General features: G+C 40.7%; 1 long non-coding RNA gene across 1 annotated transcript in view; it reads left to right on the top strand.

The window, feature by feature from the left end:
• The first annotated feature begins 77 nt into the window (after nucleotides 1–77).
• Nucleotides 78–22,566, top strand: part of LOC107506805 — a 66,628-nt gene continuing 44,139 nt past the window's right edge. Inside the window, exons 1-2 of the long non-coding RNA XR_004951912.1 lie at nucleotides 78–795; nucleotides 6,208–6,258. This is a non-coding gene — a long non-coding RNA (uncharacterized LOC107506805). The remainder of the gene's footprint in view (nucleotides 796–6,207; nucleotides 6,259–22,566) is intronic.

The raw sequence follows: 22,566 nt of genomic DNA, 5'->3' as shown, positions 1-22,566 counted from the left end.
CAGCTGCGTGGCTCCTGGGCGTAGGGGCGGTCGACCCCGCGGGGAACCGGTAGGGAAACTGAGGCCCCCAAGCACGGAACCGGGCGCCCCGCTCCCTTTCGACAGTTGTATGCCAGCCAGAACTGTGCTGTGTTCTTGCCCTGGGGGTTCCTGGGCACCCCGCTCGCAGACGAATTCCCTCAGTTCTAAGGACTTATATGTGTAGCTACTCCGGGTCTATCATTGGTTCCCACAGGTCCCGACGCCCCACCCAGGTTGCGGCCCACCATCGCGGAGCGAGTCATCCATCCAGTTAAATACCTGCCAGGCCCTTTGTCAAGTGCTGGGGATGCAGTGAAAGCAAACTCAGAGCCCTGCTCTAATGAACTTTACTATGTGGGAGGGAGGCAGACATTAGTGAAATATCTAATTGCTCAAGTGAAAAATGTCAATGTTGACAAATTTTCATAAGGAGAGGACCAGAGTGCTAGAAGCATAAGTAAACAAGGGACCTGGCCAAGATGCGGAGGTCAGGGAAATGATGCTGGAGAGCTGAGAGGCGAACAGGAGATAAGTACATAAAGAGGAATAGGCCCTGCCAAGACAGAGCCTGGCCTGGTAAGGGAACTACAAGAGCTGGGTGACAGGGTCCAACAGTGAGAGATCACAGAGCAGATGAGGCCACAAAGACCAGTAGGCCATGGTAGATCCTAAGGGGAATGCAGAGCCACTGATGGATTTTAACCAGAGCAGTGATGCCTGTGTTTCCAAAAGAGGTCGGAGGGAGCCAGAATGGATGAGTCCAAAGATGAGCAGGTGAGCTGGCATGAATGTTTGCTTAGGGTCAGGTAACAAACTACCTGAGAGACAGAAAAGCTCTGTTTTAAGTGGTGCATTTCCCATCCCTGGAAGCATTCAAGTACAGTAACAAGGAAATCACTTGAACCTCCATCAGCCTTGAGTTCTTCTTGACCTAATAGGCTTCCTCATTCTCCATCAACTGTGGATTAGAGTACAGAGCTAGGCCTTGAATCCAGGATCCAGGGCTCCAGTGTAGGCCCTATGTTGTGAGTGGAGCTCAAGGGCAGAGCTAACTGTGTTCTGTGCTGCTTCGGCAGCTTCTGACAGGACGTCAGGGTCCCCAGCAGGCAGAAACCCCAGACAGAATGGAAATACCAAGCAGTCTTAATGAGTAGACTGTGCTTCCAGATCCAGCACCAGGCCCGGAGACATCTCATTTTTTTTAACAAAAGGGAAGCATGCTAGTCTCACCCTGGTGAGCAGAGAGAAAGTAAACAGGGCTCTGAAACTAAGTACAGACTCAGCTTCTCTACAGCAATCAGAAATAGGTGCCCAGAGCTGGGACCCCCAAAATGGTGCAAATCACATCTCCTGAGGAGCCTGATAAAATAGCAGATTCCCAGGCCCGTCACTAGATGCTCTCAGAGTCAAGGCCCTAAGTAATCAAGCCACCTGATGCTGACCAAACTTTGAAAACCACTTAATGTTGATAAGGATTCTCTGAACCAAATTCTTGGCCAGAGAATTGTGTGGTGGGGAGGCTGGCTGAGAAATAGGCACCTGGGCTCTATGACCAGCAGCTGTAGCTACACACCATGGGTTGGGGTCAGGGGTGTGAAAAAGCAAAGGGGTCATCAGGAAAGTAGCTTATTTAGCATCATCTTTGACACTAATGGGACATAAGCATATATGTACCAACATACAAACATAATGAGACATGCATGCAGGTTATAAGAACCCCAAAGTGCACAAATAGGTATTTTTTAATAATATGCTTTCAAAATGTGAAGTAGTCTAGAAATGTTAGTATTAACATTTTACAGGATCCTGTGTCAAATTACTGCCCAGTTTATTGTTTCTTATTTGTTTTTATGATTCAGCTTTTCAAAGTTTGGTCAGCATCAGGTGGCTTGATTACTTAGGGCCTTGACTCTGAGAGCATCCAGTGACGGGCCTGGGAATCTGCTATTTTATCAGGCTCCTCAGGAGATGCGATTTGCACCATTTTGGGGGTCCCAGCTCTGGGCACCTATTTCTGATTGCTATAGAGAAGCTGAGTCTGTACTTAGTTTCAGAGCCCTGTTTACTTTCTCTGCTCACCAGGGTGAGACTAGCATGCTTCCCTTTTGTTAAAAAAAATGAGATGTCACCGGGCCTGGTGCTGGATCTGGAAGCACAGTCTACTCATTAAGACTGCTTGGTATTTCCATTCTGTCTGGGGTTTCTGCCTGCTGGGGACCCTGACGTCCTATCAGAGTGGAGATTTTACTTATATAGAGGGATCAATTCTCCCACTTCATTTTTTTAAACATCTTTGTTGAGAAACAATTCACATACTATAAAATTCACCCATTTAAAGTATATAATTGAATGATTTTGGTATAGTCACGTATTTGTGCAACCATTAACACAAATATGGGACATTTTTGTCACCTCAAAAAGAAAGCTCATACCCATTAGCAACCACTCGCATATCCCTCCAGCCTCTGGCGACAATAAGCGACTTTTTATCTATATAGATTTCCTATTTTGCATATTTAACATAAGCGGAATTATACACTATGTGATCTTTTATGACTGGCTCTTTCACTTATATATTTTCTAGGTTTATCCATGTAGCATGTGTCAGTACTTCATTCCTTTTCATGGTTGAATAATATTCCATCATATGAATACACCTCCTTTTGTTAATCCATTCATCGGTTGCTAAACTCTTGGGTTGTTTCTACATTTTGCCTATTATGAATAATGCTGCTATGAATATTCACATACAAGTTATTGTGTGGATTTATGTTTTCAACTTTCTTGGATATATAGTGGATGGCTGGATCTATGTTTAACTTTTTCAAGAACTTACAGATTGTTTTCCACAGTGTCTATACCATTCTTCATTTCTACCAGCAGTGGAGATTCCAATTTTCCTACATCCTTGTCAACACATTATTTTCCCCTTTTTTGATTATAACCATCTTAGTGGGTACAAAGTGGTATCTCATTGTGCTTTTGTTTTGTTTTTCCTTATGGACTAATGATATTGAGCATCTTTCATATGCTTATTGGCCATTTGTATATCTTCTTCGGAGAAATGTCTTCAGATTCCTTGACCTTTTTAATCAACTTTATTTTTTAAAGGAGTTTTAGGTTTACAGAAAAGTTGAGAGAAAAATACAGAGAGTTTCCATATGACCCACCACAACCACCACCACCACCACACACACACAGGGTCCCCCACTATCAACTTCTCACTCCAGAGTGGTATAGTTGTTAAACTGACACATCATTATCATCCCAAGTCCATAGTCTACATTAAGGTTCGCTCTTGGTGTTGTACGTTCTTTGGATTTTGACAAATATAGAAGGACATATATCCATCCTTATAGTAATATACAGAATAGTTTTACTGCCCTAACAATCCTAAGTGTCTTTCGAGGAGAAAGTTTTTATTTCAATGAAGTCCAATTTATTTTTTCTTTTATGAGACACTTTCTGGTCTTGCATAAGAAATCTTGGTCTAACCTAATGACAAAGATTTTCTGTTTTTTTTTTTTTTCCCAGAAGTTTTATAGTTTTAGATTTTTACATTTAGGTCTATGATTCATTTCAAGTAAATTTTTGTATATAATGCAAGACATGGGTTGTCAAGAGCAGTAAAAAAGGATATAAGATTTTACCCTACTTGCAAGCTAACAAATTACCCTGCCACAGTTCAATGGATGCTGGACATAAGCCTCCTAAGACAGAGACAAAGAACTTTATTACAGCATAACAGGCGGCATGAGCTTCATGATCACATTGGCTCCCCTTGTCCTTCAAGTCCCACAGGGGTTATGCCAAAAGGCCCAGGTGGATGAAGTACAAACAAGTTCACACAGTAGGTATGTATCACAGCTGAAGAACCACAGGCTTAGGGAACATAAATTTTTTATAAAGGACAGCAAGCAAACCTGCCCAAATTTTGCCCCAGAGCAATATATTACCTTTTTATCTGAACAGTAAACAAACTTGCCCTTTGCTCTAGAGGTAGGCATTATCTCTAGGCTGTTTTGCGGGCGAACATCCTTGAAAAGACAGTCTGGAGCAAAAGGAGAGTTAGTATCTAATTCTTATGGTGCGCAGGAACATGAGATGCCCATGGAGAATTATCTCCAAACATAGTTTGAGATTCTCTCTCTTTGTCAATCTCTCTCTCTTTTTTTTTTTTTTGTTTGCATATGGTTGTCTAATTAATTGCTCTAGTACAATTTTTTGAAAAACCTATCCTTTTTTCGTTCAATTACCTTGATGCCTTTGTCAAAAATCAGTTGGCCATATATGTGTGTGAGTCTCTTTCTAGACTCTATTCTGTTCCATTGATCTATGTGTCTATCCTTTTACCAACACCATATTGTCTTGATTACTGTAGCTTAAGTGTTAGCCAACTTTTTCTATAAAGAGTAGGCTACATAAAATCCCTGTTGCATACTTTTCTTTGTTTCTTTTTCAATTGTTTAAAAATGTAAGAAAGCATTTTTAACTTGTGGGCCTTTTAAGAACAGACTGTAGGCTAGATTTGGCCCATGGGCCATAGTTTGCCAACCTGGCTGTAGCTTTATAGTCTTAATATCAGATCATTTGAGTCCTCCAACTGTGTTCTTTGCTTAGCTATTTCGGTTTATTGCTTTTCAATACAAAATTTAGCATTAGTTTGCCAATTTCTAGAAAAATAGGCTGCTGGGATTTTAATTGGAATCATATTGAATCTATGGATCAATTTGGGGAGAATTAACATTGAACAATATTGAATCATCCAATCTATAATCATGGTACATCTCTCCTTTTATTTAAGTCTTACTGTTATGGTATATTTTAAAATCCAGTGAACCATTAGATTTGTACACATATTTACCATTTTATTCTTCACTTCTTCTCTACCTCTTAGCTTGAATCTGGTTTCATTTTCCTTCTACCTGAAAATTTTGTTAGCATTTTCTTTAGTACAGGTCTGCCAGTGGCATGCTCACTTTTGTCAATCTAAAAATGACTTTATTTTGCCTTCCATATTAGTTATGTGGCTGCATAACAAATTATTCCTAAATTTAATGACTTAAATTAGGACTGCAGAAGGGGCTTAGCTTGCAATCTCTGATGAGGTTTCAGTTCATTGTTGACTGATGCTTCATGCGTGTGAAGCCTTGTTCAGGATTAAAGGATCCACCTCCAAGATGGCTCACTTACATGGCTGTTTGCCACAGGTCTCACTTTTGCATTATATGGACCTCTCCATGGGGCTACTTGAGTGTCCTCACATGGCAGAGGGGTCTTCCTTTAGAGTAAGTAAACCAAGAAAGAACAAGGCAGAAGCCACAATATCATCCATGACATAGATTCATAGGTCATATACCATCATTTCTAACTTATTCTGTGCATTAGAAGTCAGTCACTAAGTCCAGTACACATTCAGGGGCAAGAGAATTAGGCTCCATATTTTGAATGGGGTGTCAGATGAATGTATTTCAAACCACTACACCTTCTTTTCTTTCTTTTTTCTCTCTCTCTTTTTTTCTCTTCTCTTTATTTCTCCTTCCTCTTTCTCTTTTTTCTGTTCTTTCTCTTTCCTCCAGTCCTAAGATTATCTTCTAGAACATTCCTCACCAATTCTTTCGGACCTGGAAAACTTAAGAGAATTCTAGAGAGTATTTTAGAAAATAATCTAGAGTTTTTCTCTTTAATTCTTCTACCACTAATTTTTTTTTGTCATATCTACATTGCATTGGTTACTGGGTCTAACATATCTTATATATTAATGTCTCTAGTATTTCCCCATTAAGCAAACTGTTGCTTTTTTGCTGAGAAAAAAAATATTTTTTTCATTTTGAGGAAATATGTATTAATTCCCATTTTACTAAATGTTTTTAATAAAAATAAGTATTTAATTTTATCAAATGCATTGTCTATATTTATAAAGATGCTCATATGATTTTTCTATTTAAAATTATTAATATGATGATTTATATTATTAGATTTTCTAATATTAGATCTTTTTTTCATTCCTAGAATAAACTCCATTTGGTTACAATATATTCCTTTTTCAGTGTGCTTTTGGATTCTGTTTGCAGTGATATTTCTAAATGAGTTTGGCCTATCCTTATTCTTACTATTATTATATTTTGTTATCTATGTACTTATATTTGCTTTATAAAAAGAATTTGTTTTATTTTCTTTTTCTAGGCTATTTCTAGGAACATTTTAAAAACCACTGGAATCATCTGTTCTTTAAAGGTTAGTAGATTTGTAGAATTCTCCTATAAAACATGGGCCTGATGTTTCTTGGGTTTTTTTGGGGGGAAGAAAGGGAGTAAGAATTTGACAAATTTTGTCAAGTTATTTAGAAAAATTTTATTTATTGAAAGTGTTATTTTAATTTATATAACATATCTATGTTATATTTATGCATAATCAAATTTTTTGAAAAATATGCAAATTTGTCTATTTTAGTTTTCTATCTTTTTCTGATGAAATTGTATATTTCCTACAAGTTTTCAAATTTATCTGCATAAAATTGTGTAAGTTATTTGCTTATGGTTTTTCTGTTTTGTTTTATTTTGTGTTTTATCTTCTAATCTTTGTATGAATATTTTTAACTTTTAATTTATTATTTTGGATATTAGTACATCTTTTTATTATGATTAACTTAGCTTGTGACTTACCTAATTTATTGATTTTTTTCTAAGAACAAGCCTATTTATTTATGTTATACTGAATATTTGCTAGATTAACTTACTAATTTCTATATTTATCTTTATTAATTTTCTTTTTTCTTTTTTTTAATTTATATTTAAATTATTTTTCTAGTTTTTTGAGCCAGCTGTTTAATTCATTTATTTTTCTTTCTTTATGTCTATGGATTTTCCTTTGAGTACTACTGTACTGATAGATCCTGCTATATAATATGTTCATTATTATTGTTTTCTAGAAATTCTGCAGTTTTGAATTTGTATTTTCTCTTTGATCATGGAGTTATTTAATATAGACCCCATACACACATCCAAAAAGAAGGGTACTTTTTATTTGTTTTCTGAATATGTTATCAATGTCAGTGTTTATTGCGTTATTATAGAATGCTATCTATATTATTTTTACAGTGGGAATTTAATGAAGTTTGGTTTGTGGCCTAACATATAAGTTTTTGTGTGTATATGAATATTCCAGAGCACTGGAAAAGAAAGTATATTCTCTAATCTCACGGCACAATATATGATGTATATCAGAACATCTACCTTTTTTATTATTTTGTTTGGACTCCTAGATCCTCATTTAATTTTGACCACTGGTCTGTTTTAGATTGGTAAAAGTGAATCAGAGTCTTCTTTTATTAGTGGGTCTTGTCTAAATCTCCTTGCATCTCTATAGTTTCTATTATATGAAAGTTCCTGCCATATTACTTGATGCATATATACTCATAACTTAAATTTTCATGGCGAATTGTAGCCTTTAGCATTAAAGAGCGCTTCTCTTTATCTTGTTTAAACCTTTTGTTCTGAATTCTGTGTTGTCGGATATTAAGATTTTTAATGTTTATGTTTTTCTGGTACGCCTTCCTTTGCCCGTTCTTTCATTATTAACCTTTCTAAATCATTTTGTCTTATACATATATAGCCTATAGTTGGATTGGGCTTTGTGATCTATTTTGAAAACTATTTTAAAAACAGATGAATTAAACCTATTTATACTTATTGAGATGATAGATATACTTGGTTTCAAATCTATTATTTATTTTATGTTGTGTTTTCATCATGTATTTGCCCTTTTTCTTAATGTGGTTTTGATATTTATATTTATAAAATACTGTTGGTCCACTCTCTTTGGGAACTATCTTTTGGTTACCTACTGTGAGCAACAGTAAAATTATTTTGTAATCTCACACTCTACCCTTCGCTTCTCCTCCATCACACAGTCAGTAGAATTATCAATATTAATGTTTATGTTACACATGCTTAAGCTTTTTCTTGATTCAAACATTTTATTGTATTTATTATTTTTTTAATTACAATTATTGGGGTGACATCGGTTAATAAAATCAAATAAGTTTCAAGTATACAATATGTCATATATATATTACATGCGTGTTCACCATGCAAAGTTAAATTTATTTTCATCATCTAATATTCGACCCCTTTTACCTCTATCTACCTCTTTCCTCCCCTCTTCCCTGGTAACTGCTCATGCACGGTCTGTGTCCATGAGTCTCTGTTGCTTTTAGTTTTATATCCCACATATGAGTGAAATCATATGGTTTTCAGTGTTTTCTGTATGACTTATTTTACTTAGTATGATTATTTCAGGATCCATCCATGTTGTTGCAGATGGCAATATTTCATTTTTTCTTATGGCTGAGTAACATTCCATTGTATATATGAACCACATCTTCTTTATCCAGTCATAGGACGCTTTGGTTGCTTCCATGTCCTGGCCACCATAAATAATGCTGCTATGAACATTGATTTGGAAACTTTATATACTGTCTTTTGAATTAATTAATTTGAGGTGATCAGTTAATTCATTCTTTTTCTTATCTTCTCTCTCTCTGTTCTTCAGCTTATTATTAGCAGTGAGAAATTTCTGCAATATTAAGGCATGTAACATCTGCATTCTAATCCTTCACCCTAACCTTCATATCTGTTTACTCTTATTTCTACAGTTAAATACATTCAATGCTCAAGGAAGGGCCTTTTACCTGGATTTCCTCAGGCTTGCTCAGTGGTGCTGAGACTGCTGTTTCATGGTTCTAGTAGGTTCTTCAGAAAAGGCTCATGATAATAATATTCTCTGATTTTTCACAGGTTTTAAGATGTTCATCTATCTTTGAAATCGGTTAGGCTGGATAGAATCCCTGACCCATATTTTCCTTCCTTTGAGTGTCTTACCAGTGATGTTCCACTGTTTGTGGTAGTTATTGTTGCCCTGAAGAAGTGGTGGAGGGGTGAACACATGGGAGTTGTTTCTCTTGTCATGATAACATCTCAAACATGGCCCCTGTGAGAAGTTACTGTTAAGGGTGGAAATTTTTCAAATGGCTAACTTCTGCTTCCATTGTTTAATGTTAAACAGGGTATAGTTCTAGGAGATATTCTATGCAAAGATATGCTAATGCTAAGGGTGTAGTTATCCTGCGCAAAGATATGTTAATGGTTAGCCTCTGCTTCTGTAAACCTGCTTGCTTGCTAGAGGGAGTTTTGGGGATTTTTAAGCTATTCCTTCTAGAGGATCGTGGCTGATTCTCTAGTGGGGAGAGTCAGTCACTGGCTAATAAAGGCTCATAATTAATCTCAATTGGGTATGTGGGTCTTAAATTTGATCACACCACATTACCTCTTCTCTGGATTTCAGAGCTTCGTTGAGAACTTCTCTGTCCATTTCTCATTCCCTGATTTCTTTACGGCCTTTGTTTTCTAAGAGAATGTACTCACTTTTTAACGTTTTATCATTTTTCCAGTGCTTTCCAAGACTACCCATTGTCTCCAGCAGTCTTGCTTTGTTCAATTAATGTCTTATTCTCATAGTTCCCTTTCAGAGAGGTGTCTTCCCCTTCTGGAAGGGATTTGCAGGAGCTTTCTGAACTCTCTGAGGGTTGACATCCCGTCCTTACACTAGGTTTTCCAACAGATTTCCTGCTTTATTACCTTTGGCATCTCTTCTCAAAACTTTGGAGGTTGCATCTTTCTCCTGGTTTCACTAAATACGTAGTTGGCAGACTTGCTGTTGTCCTTATTGAGTGTGGGTCAATTCAAAACTAAACCACTGCTGTGTTCCTTCTGAAATGGAACATTTTCCTATTTTAAAATTACAATAAAAAAATTTTAATCAATGCCACTATGACTTATCCTTTCAACTAAACTTCTATGGACATCCAGATTTTATTTTCCTTCTGATAAACTTCTAGCAGTGGAATTCCTGGTTCAAAAAGCATGAATACTTTTAAAGCTATTACTATATTTTGCCAAAGTACCTTCTAGAAAGTTTGGGCTTAAGTTTCCATACCTACCAGCCGCAGGCTTCCTCTTTAAAACCAGTGACTCATGCAAGACTGCAATCACTGTTCTCAGATTTTTTAATTTCCAGACTCTCTTGAGCAAAACCTTCCTTCTTTTTGTTTAGCCCCCCACTTTGTGGCTGAAGCTCTGTAAAAGCCTTCAGCTCAGAGGCCCTGGCACAGAGTCATGAGCTAGAAAAATAGCTAGCCCTTATTCACCCTCCAGCACTTTCAGCTCTTCTGTTCTGATTTTGGTCTTGAAAAGGGCCAGTCGGACCGGTGAAAACACCGGTGGAAGTGGCTCAAGGAGGCCTCCTAGTGGGCAGTCACATGAGAGCACTGAACCATGGCCCCCAGGGTTTTTTTTCTTCCCTTCCCTCCACATACAAGCTCAGCAAGTAACCTAAATTCAGAGTGGTCCTAGAAGTGGCAAGGGAAAAAAATACCTACTTTCCCTTCATACACAACAAAGCTGTTCCAGAACAGCCAAATGGACTGGAGCAGTGGTTTTATTCTTGCCCATTCTGCCTTGGAAAAGCTGAAAATTCAGGCGCACTAAAAACATCAAGTGGAGAGAGCCCTTGGAGCTCTTCGAGCTGGCTTCCCAGCATCTACAAAGGAAGATTTTTCCAGCCAAAGTCTTGAAAACATTAAAAGCTTTGAAACCTTGAGATTTATGACTTTTAAAGAGGTGTCTATATTCTGAATATTCCTTTCCAAGGGCTCCTGTATCCTAACTCACCAACAGCACATGGCTCTCACAAGGACAAATAACATGAAAAACTTTTTTAGTCTACTTATGATAATTGCCTCAAATTAACATCACAAGGCAATGGAAATTATATTCCCCAAAGGCTTCCTACTGCAGGAAGTTACCCAGTTCCTTACTGTAAAGGTAGTAATGACTAAATTCTGGTTAGCTTCTGTTTTGCAAGTTTGTCTGTTAATCTATTATTTATATTCATATAAGATGGTATTTCTGTATCAAAATGCATGGATGTTTTAATCTGCTGTAAATATAAGCTTAAGTTTTTTTTTAAAAAATAATTGAATTAGACAAGTCTTCTCTCTGCCAGAAATCTTCAAATTGATGTTCTTATAACAGCAGTCAAGTGGCTGGCTGCTTTTACCTAAGTGAATGGATGTTCAGCATTCAAGATCACAGAAAGTTGTAGTTCTTTGCTATTTTGTACGCCTCAGGCCATACGAGGAGAGGTTCAGTCTGAGTGCCTTATTTTAAGCACAGCATTGATGAACTAAAGTGCTTACAAGGAAGGAATGGAGGAGGGGAACGGGAGACCAGGTTACAGAGGAGCAGAGGGCACAGTTGGAGAGGCTCTGTGACTGTCTTCAGATCTTTGAAGGGCTGTTTTGTAGAAGATGGCTCATTTCTTGCTTTTCAAAGCAGGCATAGGGCCAAAGAGTGAGAGCTGTATAGAGTCAGATTTCATCTTTAAATAGAACTTTAAACAATTAGAGCTGCCTGAAAAAATACAAAATACCCCTTAAATTGAACTCAGCTCCCAGTCATTTCACATCTACAATAAATTCATGATTAAACCAGATACATAACTAAATATTTTACAATTTAGATAGATAGATGATAGATGGATGGATGGATGGATGGATAGACAGATAGATAGATAGAGCCACAGCTCTTTGTTTTTAGAAAGCCTTGAAAATGTTTAAGCAAAGCAAACCTTTTGTTATTCTGCCCACTAGTTCTGTAGAATAAGACTGTGGCTGGCTAATCATCTTAATGCCAATTGGATTTCTGAAACCTGTTGCCTGCCTGGCTGCTGTCGACATCCACTGGCGTAAAGAATGATTAATGGCAAAGCAACAAAAATGCTTTATATTTGTGTTCATTCTTCTTTTTAAATATCTAAATTTTAGCTGTTTCTCTTTATACATTTATGTATGTGTACTTCCAAATTATATATTTATAAATTCCAGAGATGCTTTTAGCTTTCAGGAAGATGTCCATAGTCTTAATTCTGTTAACCCCAAAGAAAAGTTTTCCCAGCACAAATCGGGAAAAAATGGTTACATCCCTACCATTAATTGGTGGTGGTAGTGCATTTCCCCACATGGTTTGACAAAATCTTTCTTTGAAAGTAAAACTCTTGATAAGCACATTGTAGACAAGATTAGGCACCTATGTAAATTAGCTTAAAGAGATAATTTTTCAATAAAAGGAAGAGATGATGACATGGGTGTGACCCCTCTCCTTAATTTACCTAAATTGACATCCCTTGTCATCCTGCCCTGCCCTCTTTCAGGAGAGAAAATGCAGCCCAAGTGTGGTGATGGCCTGCAGGAGTCCTGGGCTCAGCTCCTGCGCCCTTTGGGGACGGGTGGAAGGAAAAGTCCCAGGCCTTTGACCCTGCTGCCAGTTGCAGGACAGGCCCTGCACTCCTTAAAATGTACTTCTGAGCTCACAGAGAATGGCCAGGAGCTGGTTGGCACCACTCGAGACACATCTTGAGTAGATACCAAATCACTGCTGGCATTGAACCACGAAGTTTCATTAGTTTCTATACATATCTCCCACACTGTGAATATTAATTGCCGAAGAACTTTCTGATTCTATTATCTCTTTAGCCACAGTCCTAGCCTGTGAGAACAGTGACGAGAGAGCCCACATTTTAAGGTACCAAATTTAGCAAATAAAATACTAGACATCTGGTTAAATTTGAATTTCAGATAAATAACGAATAATTGTTTAGTGTAAGTATATCCCAAATGTATTTTCTCTGGCAACCCTACCATATTTTTCAATCAATATTTAAGACTTTGAAAGAAAATAAATGAAGGAATACCTAAATGAATAAACGGAGAGGAAGGTCACCAGACAGAAACAAATTACGGAGCTGTAATTAATGACTATCTAACACTAAAAAATTGTTGTTTTGTCAATTTAAGATATTTTCTATTTTGTTTTTAAAAATTTTATTTTAATGAAAATAATGTATACAAACACAACATTTAAAAAGTCAAATAGTACTAAAAGGCATGTGGTAAAAAAACATCAGTTCCCTGTTCTAGCCCCAGTCTGATCGCCAGAGGTACCCAGTTAAATTCTTTTCTGCTGATTTTCCCTCTTTTAACCTTCTTCCCATATTTCTACATAATATGCTTATACTGCTATTTTGTTGATTTGTCAGTTTTTGAGAGTATCAATTTTCTTGCAGTTATGGAAGATGAGGGTTTGTTCCTTTGGCCACCAGCACCTGCATCCTCCTCTTTCCCTCAACTTCCCAAATTGTTTATTACAGTCTGGTTAAATCAATGATGTATGTTTACATTATTATGGCTATGTAAATTTTTTTTTTTGGTATTGCATTTATTTTTTTTACAGTTTGTATGTTTTGGGTTTTCTGTAGGTAGTAATTGCCTCATATTTTTTATGTACTTATTTTTTTTTATAAACTTACTATTAATTCTCACAACCCTGTAATAGCCCCTCAGCATAATTTCCCACCCAACGGCTGTGTCGGCTAATCCATTTGGCCCATCTCTGTCCTGAAAGTCCTCTGTTCTCTGGCTCAGAGAGAACGCTCATCCTCGGGCCTCCTTCCCTGCTGTCATCCAGGGGCTTCTCCCCCACCATCCTGGGCATCCCTTTGCCTTCTCCTGGGCATGTCTTCCTCATTCTTGGATTAGTCTCTTTTGGGTAGAGAGTTTCCTGAGAAAAGGAGAATGAGAGGCAAGTTATTTGTGATCTCCCATGACTGAAGGCATCTATTATTCTACCATTTCTCTTCATTAATGGTTTGAGTTTAGATTTCTGAGCCACAAATAATTCTCACTCAGAATTCTGAAGGCTTTACTCCACTGTCTTCCAGTTTCCAGTGCTTCCGCTGAGAAGTCTGGTGCCATTCTGATACCTGATTCTTTGAATTGACCTGTTTTTTCCATCCTAGGAACTTTTAGGGTCTTTTCTTTATCCCTAATGTTCTGACATTTCATGATAATGAACCTTGAGTTGCAAACCTTATTTTCCCTCCCTGAGGATTTTATAGTATTTTAAAAGCTTTCTTCTCTTCCATGAACTTATGCAATTTTTTCTCCTCTTCCTCCCCTTCACCCACATATCTGTACCTCATGTCCGAAGCTTGCCTTAAAAGTCTGGGAATCTTGGCTCTCTGATCATATTTAAAACTTGGATGCTAAAGAGATGATTAACTGGTCAGCATGCTTGGGTAGAGCTTGTCTAATGGTGGACTTCCCTGTAGGAGGTGGTTGGTCATGAGCTGGCTCTTCCACTGAGGGTCCCAAATGTCCGTATCAGTACATCTTTCCCTTTGCCTTCTCAATTCTACTGAAAGGGATTCTGTAGTTTCCAGCCTCAGACTAAGAGGTGTGACTGGCTGCCAGTTTGTCTAGAAGCAAGGTGAGGAAAGGGAACTGAGATTTTACCTTTTAGTATCTAGATTTCCAGTTATTTCCCATATTTTCAGTTCTGTACTTCACACGCCCCCTCCACAGTGCCTGATGTGCTGATCCATATTCCCCAGCGAGCACCTCGGGTCTCCTGCAGGAGTGGGCCAAGTGTGGCGATTCCACTGGCCACTGGGACTGCGCTCTTACACAGGTTCCACCGGTCCTCCCGTTTGCAGCTCTGCCCTCCCTCTCCCTGCAGCTTGTCCTGCTTCCCACCTTCTCACCAGGAACCCCTCTGTAAGCATCAGGCCTTCAACCTCTCCCACACTGCCGTGTGATTCACCGCTCCTTCCTCTGCTTCCCACCTTCCAAAATGTGCTGACATCTTTGTCTGCTGCTATCTCCTATTCTCACAGACCTTGTGGATTGGTAACTCTTTTTACTGCTTTATTGTTTGTGGTAGGGTATTGGGAGGGAGCAGACAGAGATTCATGAGAGGCTCTTCTGCCACATTTAACCAAAAGTTCTTTGGAGGTCCATTTTCACTCCAAAGCACTAGAAGGGAACAATTTCTAGGCCCCATTCTGAAATAACTCATGCTGTCAGTCAACACAGTCACATGTTATTTTATTATGGGGGTACATATTTCTTTATGGGAAGAAGAACAAAGTCCAAACACACACATTATTTAATCATATTAGTAAAACACTCTTGACCTTTTGATCAAGACCCGAATATGTTTCTCTGCTTATGTCTAAGAACCAGAGAGTCACTTTGAAACGTGGCCCCGGTGCTTACCAAACCTGCTCTGTCTTCTGGGGTTGAATAAAAGCAAGGAAAATGCCGAAATACCATCTCCTCTGAATTAATCATGAGCTCCCCCACACCCCCATCCTGTGTTTACACATTACTGCTATTGTGTTGTATCTGCTGGCAGATCTCCTTTCATCTTCAAGCCACACAAAACCCTCTTCATTTACAGCTGCACACGTGGCTTTTGAATTAAGAGGGGGCATTTTAGCAATAATTCCTCATTCCTCCTATTGAAAGGCTGAAAGTCTTAGAGAAAGATCACTGCTGTTTCTATGTGCTTCTCTGTGTCTAGATGACAGCTGAAGTCCAGACAAGCTAAGGAAAGAGAGCAGGGCCAGAAGGCTGTCACAGGAAAAGGTGACTCTGTGGGGTAGGACAAGGGTTAGCAGGAGAGTGAGTGGATCAGGATGGAGAGGGCTTTGAATGCCCCACTAGGGAATTTGCTCTTTCCTGTAGGGAATGGGGAACCACCCAAGGATCTTGAGCAGGAGAGTGACTTGAGTTAAACTGTGTATCAAGAAAATAAAGCTGAAAGCTGTGAGTGAGAGGGTTTAGAGCAGGGAGAGGCTGGAATCTAGGAGGCCAGTTAGACAAAGTGGTTCTTAACCCCAGCTACCAAGATCACTGGGGGAGCTTTCTAAAAATCCAGACCCTGGCCTCTGATCTGGGATCAAGAATCTGTGTTCTTAAAACATTCCCCCGGTGTAGCACTAAGCTGGAAGGCTATTGTGACAAGCCAATAAAGGGGACCAGACCTCAAAAACGGGATTGTGACTCTGGGAGATAGAGGAAGAAATAGATTGGAGAGAGGCTTCCAGGGGCAATGGGGGAGTCCCACCTGACCTCTGCCTGTTTTGACCTGTGGGACCTGTGGGAAGGAGGCATGAGGAGACCATTGAGCTGGGCCTGGAGAGCCAATGAACTCTGGTCCCCTCTCTGCAGGAGAACTGGAAGGAGATCAGATTAAGAGAAGATGGTGACAAAGGATATTCAGAATGCCAGGGGACTTTAGGGAAAATGACTCTGTGAGCATCTGGCTCCTACATACAGTCATGGAGTTCATGGAGTGCATGGAGCTTGGAAAAAGAGACTACAGTTCAGACCCCTCTGGTTGCATACACACATGGAGACATGCGTGGATATACGTGGACACACATACAGCTCTCTTCTGTAGGAGCAGAAAGTATGGTGGTTCAGAGACTGAGCTCTGGATCTGATTGTCCTGTCCATGTGAGGCAGAGAACCATAGCCTCCTCACCTACAGAAAGCTAATGGCACTAGCATTAACTCAATATGGCTGTTGTGATGACTTAATGAGATGCAGCATGCAAAGGCTGGGCACAGAGCCTGGCATGCAGGGAGCACTCTGTAAATGGTAGCTGTGAGTAATACTAAAAAATGCGATCTCACTTCTGAAGCCAGCGAGCCATAAAGTATTTCATTCAGTGTTAGGAGACAAGTCCACAGGAAGGCAAGAAACCTTTCATTTGTTGCTACCTGCTCTGGGTGGCTTTCTCTGGGTGTGTGCTTGGTGAGTCCTTTGCCTTTTATTTCTAGGACTATTAGAGAAATGACAGTCCCTTGCTGCTGCGTTTAATTGGAGAGGAGCTTAGAAGCCTGAAATTATAATGATAATGTCTTAAATGTCGAGCCCTTTAAAAATCTGCCACTGCCCTTGTTGTCACCCTAAACATCTCTGGGGACCTAAACCCTGCAGCCCCCAGGGCTTGTGCTGGGTCTTAGACAGGACTCACCTGGGAAATCTAAGTGAGTGACGTGCAGGCAGCAGGAAGACACAGTAAACCGAGAGCCTCTGATGAGCTCAGAGGAGGTGAGTTGATGATCTGCTATTTATAGCCACACTAAGAGGCTCTGGCCGCCAGCTCCATGTGAGGCTGGGTGGAAATGATGCCTTCACAGAGCTGAGAGCACAAAATGAAACTGGTGATTCATGGGCAGCAGCCACTTGAAATACAAACACACCCGCACCTCAGTCCCACCGGCCTTTCACAATCCCACTTTGGAAGCATGTGGAACAGAGTTGCAGGCCTGCTGCCTCCTCGTCCACATGCATTTCCAGCAAATTCTGCTCCAACAAGGGGCCTGAAAAGGGCTGCAGCACTCCTCGGAGAATCCCAAGAGTCTAAGTCCTCCCCTCCCAGAGGCCCTGGCTAGAACCCAGGTCCAAGCTGAGTAAGAGGCAAGCCCTGGGCTCAGGAGGCCACCTTCGGGTGCTGGGGACTTGGATGGCCTGCGAGTCAAAGAGAGAGGACAATTCCTGCTCCTGCCCTCTGTGTCCAGGGACAGCGCTGGCCACAGAGCAGCTTCCTGATGACGCTAGTTCTATTGAACATGCAAACATGTACAATGAGGAGGAAATCCTGGTAGCTTTTAGGTTTTGCCCCCCAATTCCATGGCACAGGACCTGTCACCTGAAGCTGTTGTTTATTTTTATTTTTTGGCAACATCTTGACTTCCAAGCCAAAGTCTACTTGGAGGTCCTAACTCAACCTACCAAAAGGGCCAAACCAAGATCATGAGGCATAAACCAACCAAGCTCTGCAGCTAGATTGTCTGGGCCCAGAGTCTGTCTTCACACTTGCCAGCTACACAGCTTCCATTCCTCACAATTCCTCTCTGAGACTCAGTTTCCTCACCAATAGAATGGGGATAATAACAGAATCTACCTCACTGAGTATGATGAAGATGAAAAGAAGGAACAGATATAAAGCAGTCAACATAGTGCCTGGCACATGGAAGCCTCAGTCAGTGGAAACTGCTGCCTCTGCTGCGGTGTCTTGGTCCCTATGCTGACGTCATTCCATTTCTCATAGCTATGGCCCTGAGGCTCCTCAGGTGGTGTCCTGGGGCCTCTATAAAGACCCTCTGTCCATCACGAGCACACCCCCTCCAGGCTGTCCAGCATAATGGGCTTCCCTGCTGGACTGCTTGGCCCTTTGCTTTTCCTTTCCCTGCCCTTGCCTGGCAATCAAGAGTTGGCCCTTTGCTTTTCCTTTCCCTGCCCTTGCCTGGCAATCAAGAGTTGGTCCTTGCCTAGGCGTGACCAGCCTGCTCTTCTGCAGATCTGACACCTGGGGTGGCCTAAGGGTAGAAGAGTAGGACTTCACCTGAGGGTCCCAAGTGCTAACGTGAGGTCTGTAACCAGCAGGCTGCCCACCAAGGGAAGACTGGACGACTGGCAGGGTAGGCTCACCTCACCTACCAGCTAGACATGTAACACAAACTGCTGATTCATGGAGGCTCATGAGGTCTTGGCTGTTTGCATATTCTCTCATCTCCAGCTGTCGGCCAAAACATAATTGTAGCTGTCACTTTGGCAGCGAGATGCTGTGATGTATCCTAATACAACTGCCTCTGCTCCATGGCAGTGAGCTTTCAGGAGATGGGAGGACTCTGCAGCTGCTCCTGTGGAGAGAGCCATTCTGGAAAGTGATCTGTGTGCTTTTCACCCAGGTGCAGCCACAGGAATGGCGTGAGACCCAGAGTAAGGCCCTGCATTACAACGGGCACTGGCATGCCTATATCTGCATCTGTAGTAATGCAATTCTGATGACACCAGTTAATACAAGAGAAGCTGCCATGGAAATGAGGCATTTGGAGCAGCTGTGAGGGCTTGGAAAACAGCCTTCAATGCACAAGTTGGACTCTAGTATGCATGGGGTGAATGAGTGGTTAAACAGCATGGTACATGGTGTAGAGAGATGGTGCTAGAGATATAGCTGGGGCCAGATTGGGAAGCAAGGGACTTGAAGGCCATGCCACAGAGCTTGGACTTAGTGCTGGAAGCAATGGCGAGGGAGCAATGTGATCAGACAACATTGCTGTCTGAGCTCGAACATTCCCCAAGAAGTGGCACTAAGAATAAGGCTCACCCTCCCCAAAGCAGTCTGTAAGAAGTGATATGCTATGTGGGAAGGTATTCTAGAGAACCTGGAGCACCAGCCCCAGGATTCAGAGTGGCCGCGGCTCTGTGCTTATTGGGTCAGTGTGAGAGGGGCTGGCCCTTGGCAGGCTAGCTGAAAGTGTGCAGCAAGTGAGAGGAAGCCCTGGGCTCATGCTTTTCCTTCTTCCTTGGTCCTCCTAATTTACAGTTCATTAGTGAAGCATTACCTGCAGATGTGCCAAGTACAAGGAACTGCACATACTCGTGCTAAAGGTCCTGCAGGAGAGGTTCCTGGGGCCAAGAGACAGTCCCACTGCCTATTGGTGTTGCCTCCCCCACCACATACACACACTAAGAAAACAGCAGAGACAAATATCCAAACGCAGTTGATGGAAGAATTCCTAGAAGGAGGGTTCTATCTTCATGTACTTAAATACTAGTTTATAGGTTGGCTAAAGAAGACAGAAGAATATATAAAGTATTGGGAGTCATTACTAGTAGGTGAGCCACCCATGAGCTTGAAGGCTGAGCATATCAGGACCATTAAATAAGTCAGGAGGAAGACAATCGAGTTGATGAAAATTTTGTGTACCCTTCTCAGAAGCGCACTATTGTACAAGCAGTGGTTTGGCAGTGATTCTCCCCTTTCACCGACAAGCCAGGGAGGGCAGGATGCCTTTCAGGTTGTTAAGGGGAGGAGGCCAGGAAGAAGGGATTCCCATTCTGGTGTCATCTTCCATCAGTGTTCCCTGAGTTGGGCTGCCAGTGGTCTGGAGAGTGGAGAGGCAGCTGGTGTTGAACAGTGGAGAAGGCTCCTCACCTGAGCAGCTCCTGACACAGAGCAGGTGTGGTGAGTGTCTGGAACCATGGCCGATGGGTGCGCCCAAACCTTATCCTATTCCCTGCAGGCAGGCAGCATGTCATAACCACCTCCTGCAGCCCATGGCTGACTTGGAGCAATAGACCGATATGTAGTTTTACTTTTGGTTTATTTTTTCCTTTAAAATTTACAAAATTTAGCACAGCAAAAGTGTGCTGGGCCCATAAAATTTACAAAATTTATTTTATTTTATTTTAAAATATAATATATAATCAGGAAAGTCCAAACAACCATATGTACAGCTTAAAATGAATACTATTTTTACATATATATGTAAAAATATATATATATATTTCATATATATATAAAATATTTAAAAATAAATATAAAATATATATATATATATATATATGTAATATTTAAAAAGAAAACAAATGACCCTTAAATTTTTGCTTGGACAACTTCCATTGAAATTCTTGTATCATACAAAAAAATAAAAAAATGAAAAGTAAGTGCCTCCTCCTTTGCTTTTCACCCATAAATAGCCACTAACAGTTTTTTGTGTATTCTTCTAAAATTTTTTCTCTGTATCAGTAATGTTTCTAAAATGAGTATGTGATCATACAGGCTTTGTCTATATTTAGTGATAAGTTTTAAAAGAGTACATAATCATGCCTCTCCTAAGATGTAAAATTAAGGTGTCAAAGATTTAATACGTTAATTTTAAAATTGAGAACTACTAAAATATTACAATCGACTCAAAGGATAAGTCAAAGGATCACACAGGATAGTCAGATAAGGAATGCTGAAATGGGTTTTAGAAATGGATGCAAAACTGATGGATCTCCACATGGCAATAGTCATTTGTATTCCACAATTTGCATTTCTGTGAACAAGAATTACTTGCATTACTATTGAGATTTTGTAACTTAAGTTCCATCTTTAGAGTTGAGAAATGTCAACAAAAGGCAGAGGATAACCTCTGTAGGTAAGTTGGTGATATAGGACACCCACAAAATTTCAACATCTTTCTCAGTTTTCCCTACACTTGTAATTGGTCCCTACTACCATCTTTCTTAGGATTTCCCTGCCACAATCCCTGCTGCCCTGTTCATACCGACTGACCCAACCCCATTGCCAGTGTTCCAGGTATTGGTCTGGAGCTCAAGCCTAACCTGGGAGAACCAACCATGGTCTAGGTTGAGCCAGCTAGGTATTCCCAAGCCTCTGACACTCTGCGTCTATGGTGGTGGGCCCTAGGGTTGTGAATTAGGCCAACTCAAGGCTGGTGGTCAAGTTGGGCCTTGTAATATACATTCAATACGGTTTCGTGAAAAGAGGAAAAGATTAGCAATGCAGAGATAAAGACCTGTGGTCCTGCGCAAAGGACAAAGTGGCTGCCTAATGAGCTTCCAGGTTCTGGAATGGCTTCATGCATTTGGATTTCATCAGAGTCCTTCTTTATGCCTCAGTCAGCTTGGGTGGTTGTCTGTTCCAATAATTCCCCACCTGAGAGAATAGCTGACATGCAAGACATACAGTATTATGCTCTAAGGGTCTGGGGTAGCGTCTCAACCCTCCTGGTCTGAGGTAGTTTCCCACAGAGCCCAGGGTCCATGTTGGCTTCATGAGGCTTTATGTCAGCCCCAGGGGTCAGGAACAGAATGGTCTATGATATAGCAGAAAAGAACAAATACCAGACCCACTCTGCACCTTTTGATGATCAACTCATCTCCTGCAAACAGGTTTCCTCATCTTAAAAATGGGAGACAATACTCCTTTCTGTATTGCCTCCTAGGACCTGTGTAGGGATCCAGGGAGAGGGTGTGAGTCAGCTGCCAAGGCCAGTCACATGGTAAATTCTGAGCCCACAGCTCTGGCAGAACAGGAGAGCTCTGCCCCTCCCCCCCACACCACCTTGCAAAGTGCTTTGGAAGAAGAGGTTTTATGCAAATGGCCAGTCATTATTAATTGATGAGGAGGCCCTCAGGCAAAGGATCAGATTTCATAGATAAATATATATATACTTTGGCTTTCTTGAGAAGGAAATATTCATTCAGTGTAAGGCAAGTATATATAAATCAAGATTTTCCTACCTTCAATGGATACCTTTTCACCATCTTCATTCATTCACTGAACATGTGTTGAGCACCTCCTGTATGCTAAGCACTGTCCCAGGCACTGAGATACTGAGATAAAGAGAGCTAGTTCCTGCCCTTGTGGTGCTGGGGGGCAGGCATAGAAAAAGAACTTTACTGAAGGAATGTGATAAACACAGACAGAATTAAACTAAGGATAAGCCTGCAGCACCAAGAAGGGTCACCTACCAGTGATCCTGGTGGGGCATCAAGGATCCACAGGGTATGTACAGAGGAATGTCTGGTGTTGCTAGAGTGTCAGGGACAGTGGGACCAGTCACGTGGGGTCTTGGTGGCCTCAGAGGGAAGTTCATACTTCACTTAAGAAAGTGAGTCAGATTTGTACTGAGAAACAGTCACTCTGGATGCCCATGGAGAACAGCTTGGAGGGGAATAGACTAGAGGCATAAAGACTCATTAGGAGGGAGTTGCAGGCATCCAAGCAAAAAATGAAAATTTGCTTTTAGGAAAGGGGTGGAGGGAACTGATTCAAGAA

Source organism: Rousettus aegyptiacus, unplaced genomic scaffold, assembly GCF_014176215.1.
Source record: "Rousettus aegyptiacus isolate mRouAeg1 unplaced genomic scaffold, mRouAeg1.p scaffold_m13_p_7, whole genome shotgun sequence".
Taxonomy (NCBI): Eukaryota; Metazoa; Chordata; class Mammalia; order Chiroptera; family Pteropodidae; genus Rousettus; species Rousettus aegyptiacus.
Note: the sequence above shows the minus strand (reverse complement) of the source record. Positions and strands in the feature narration are given on the sequence as shown.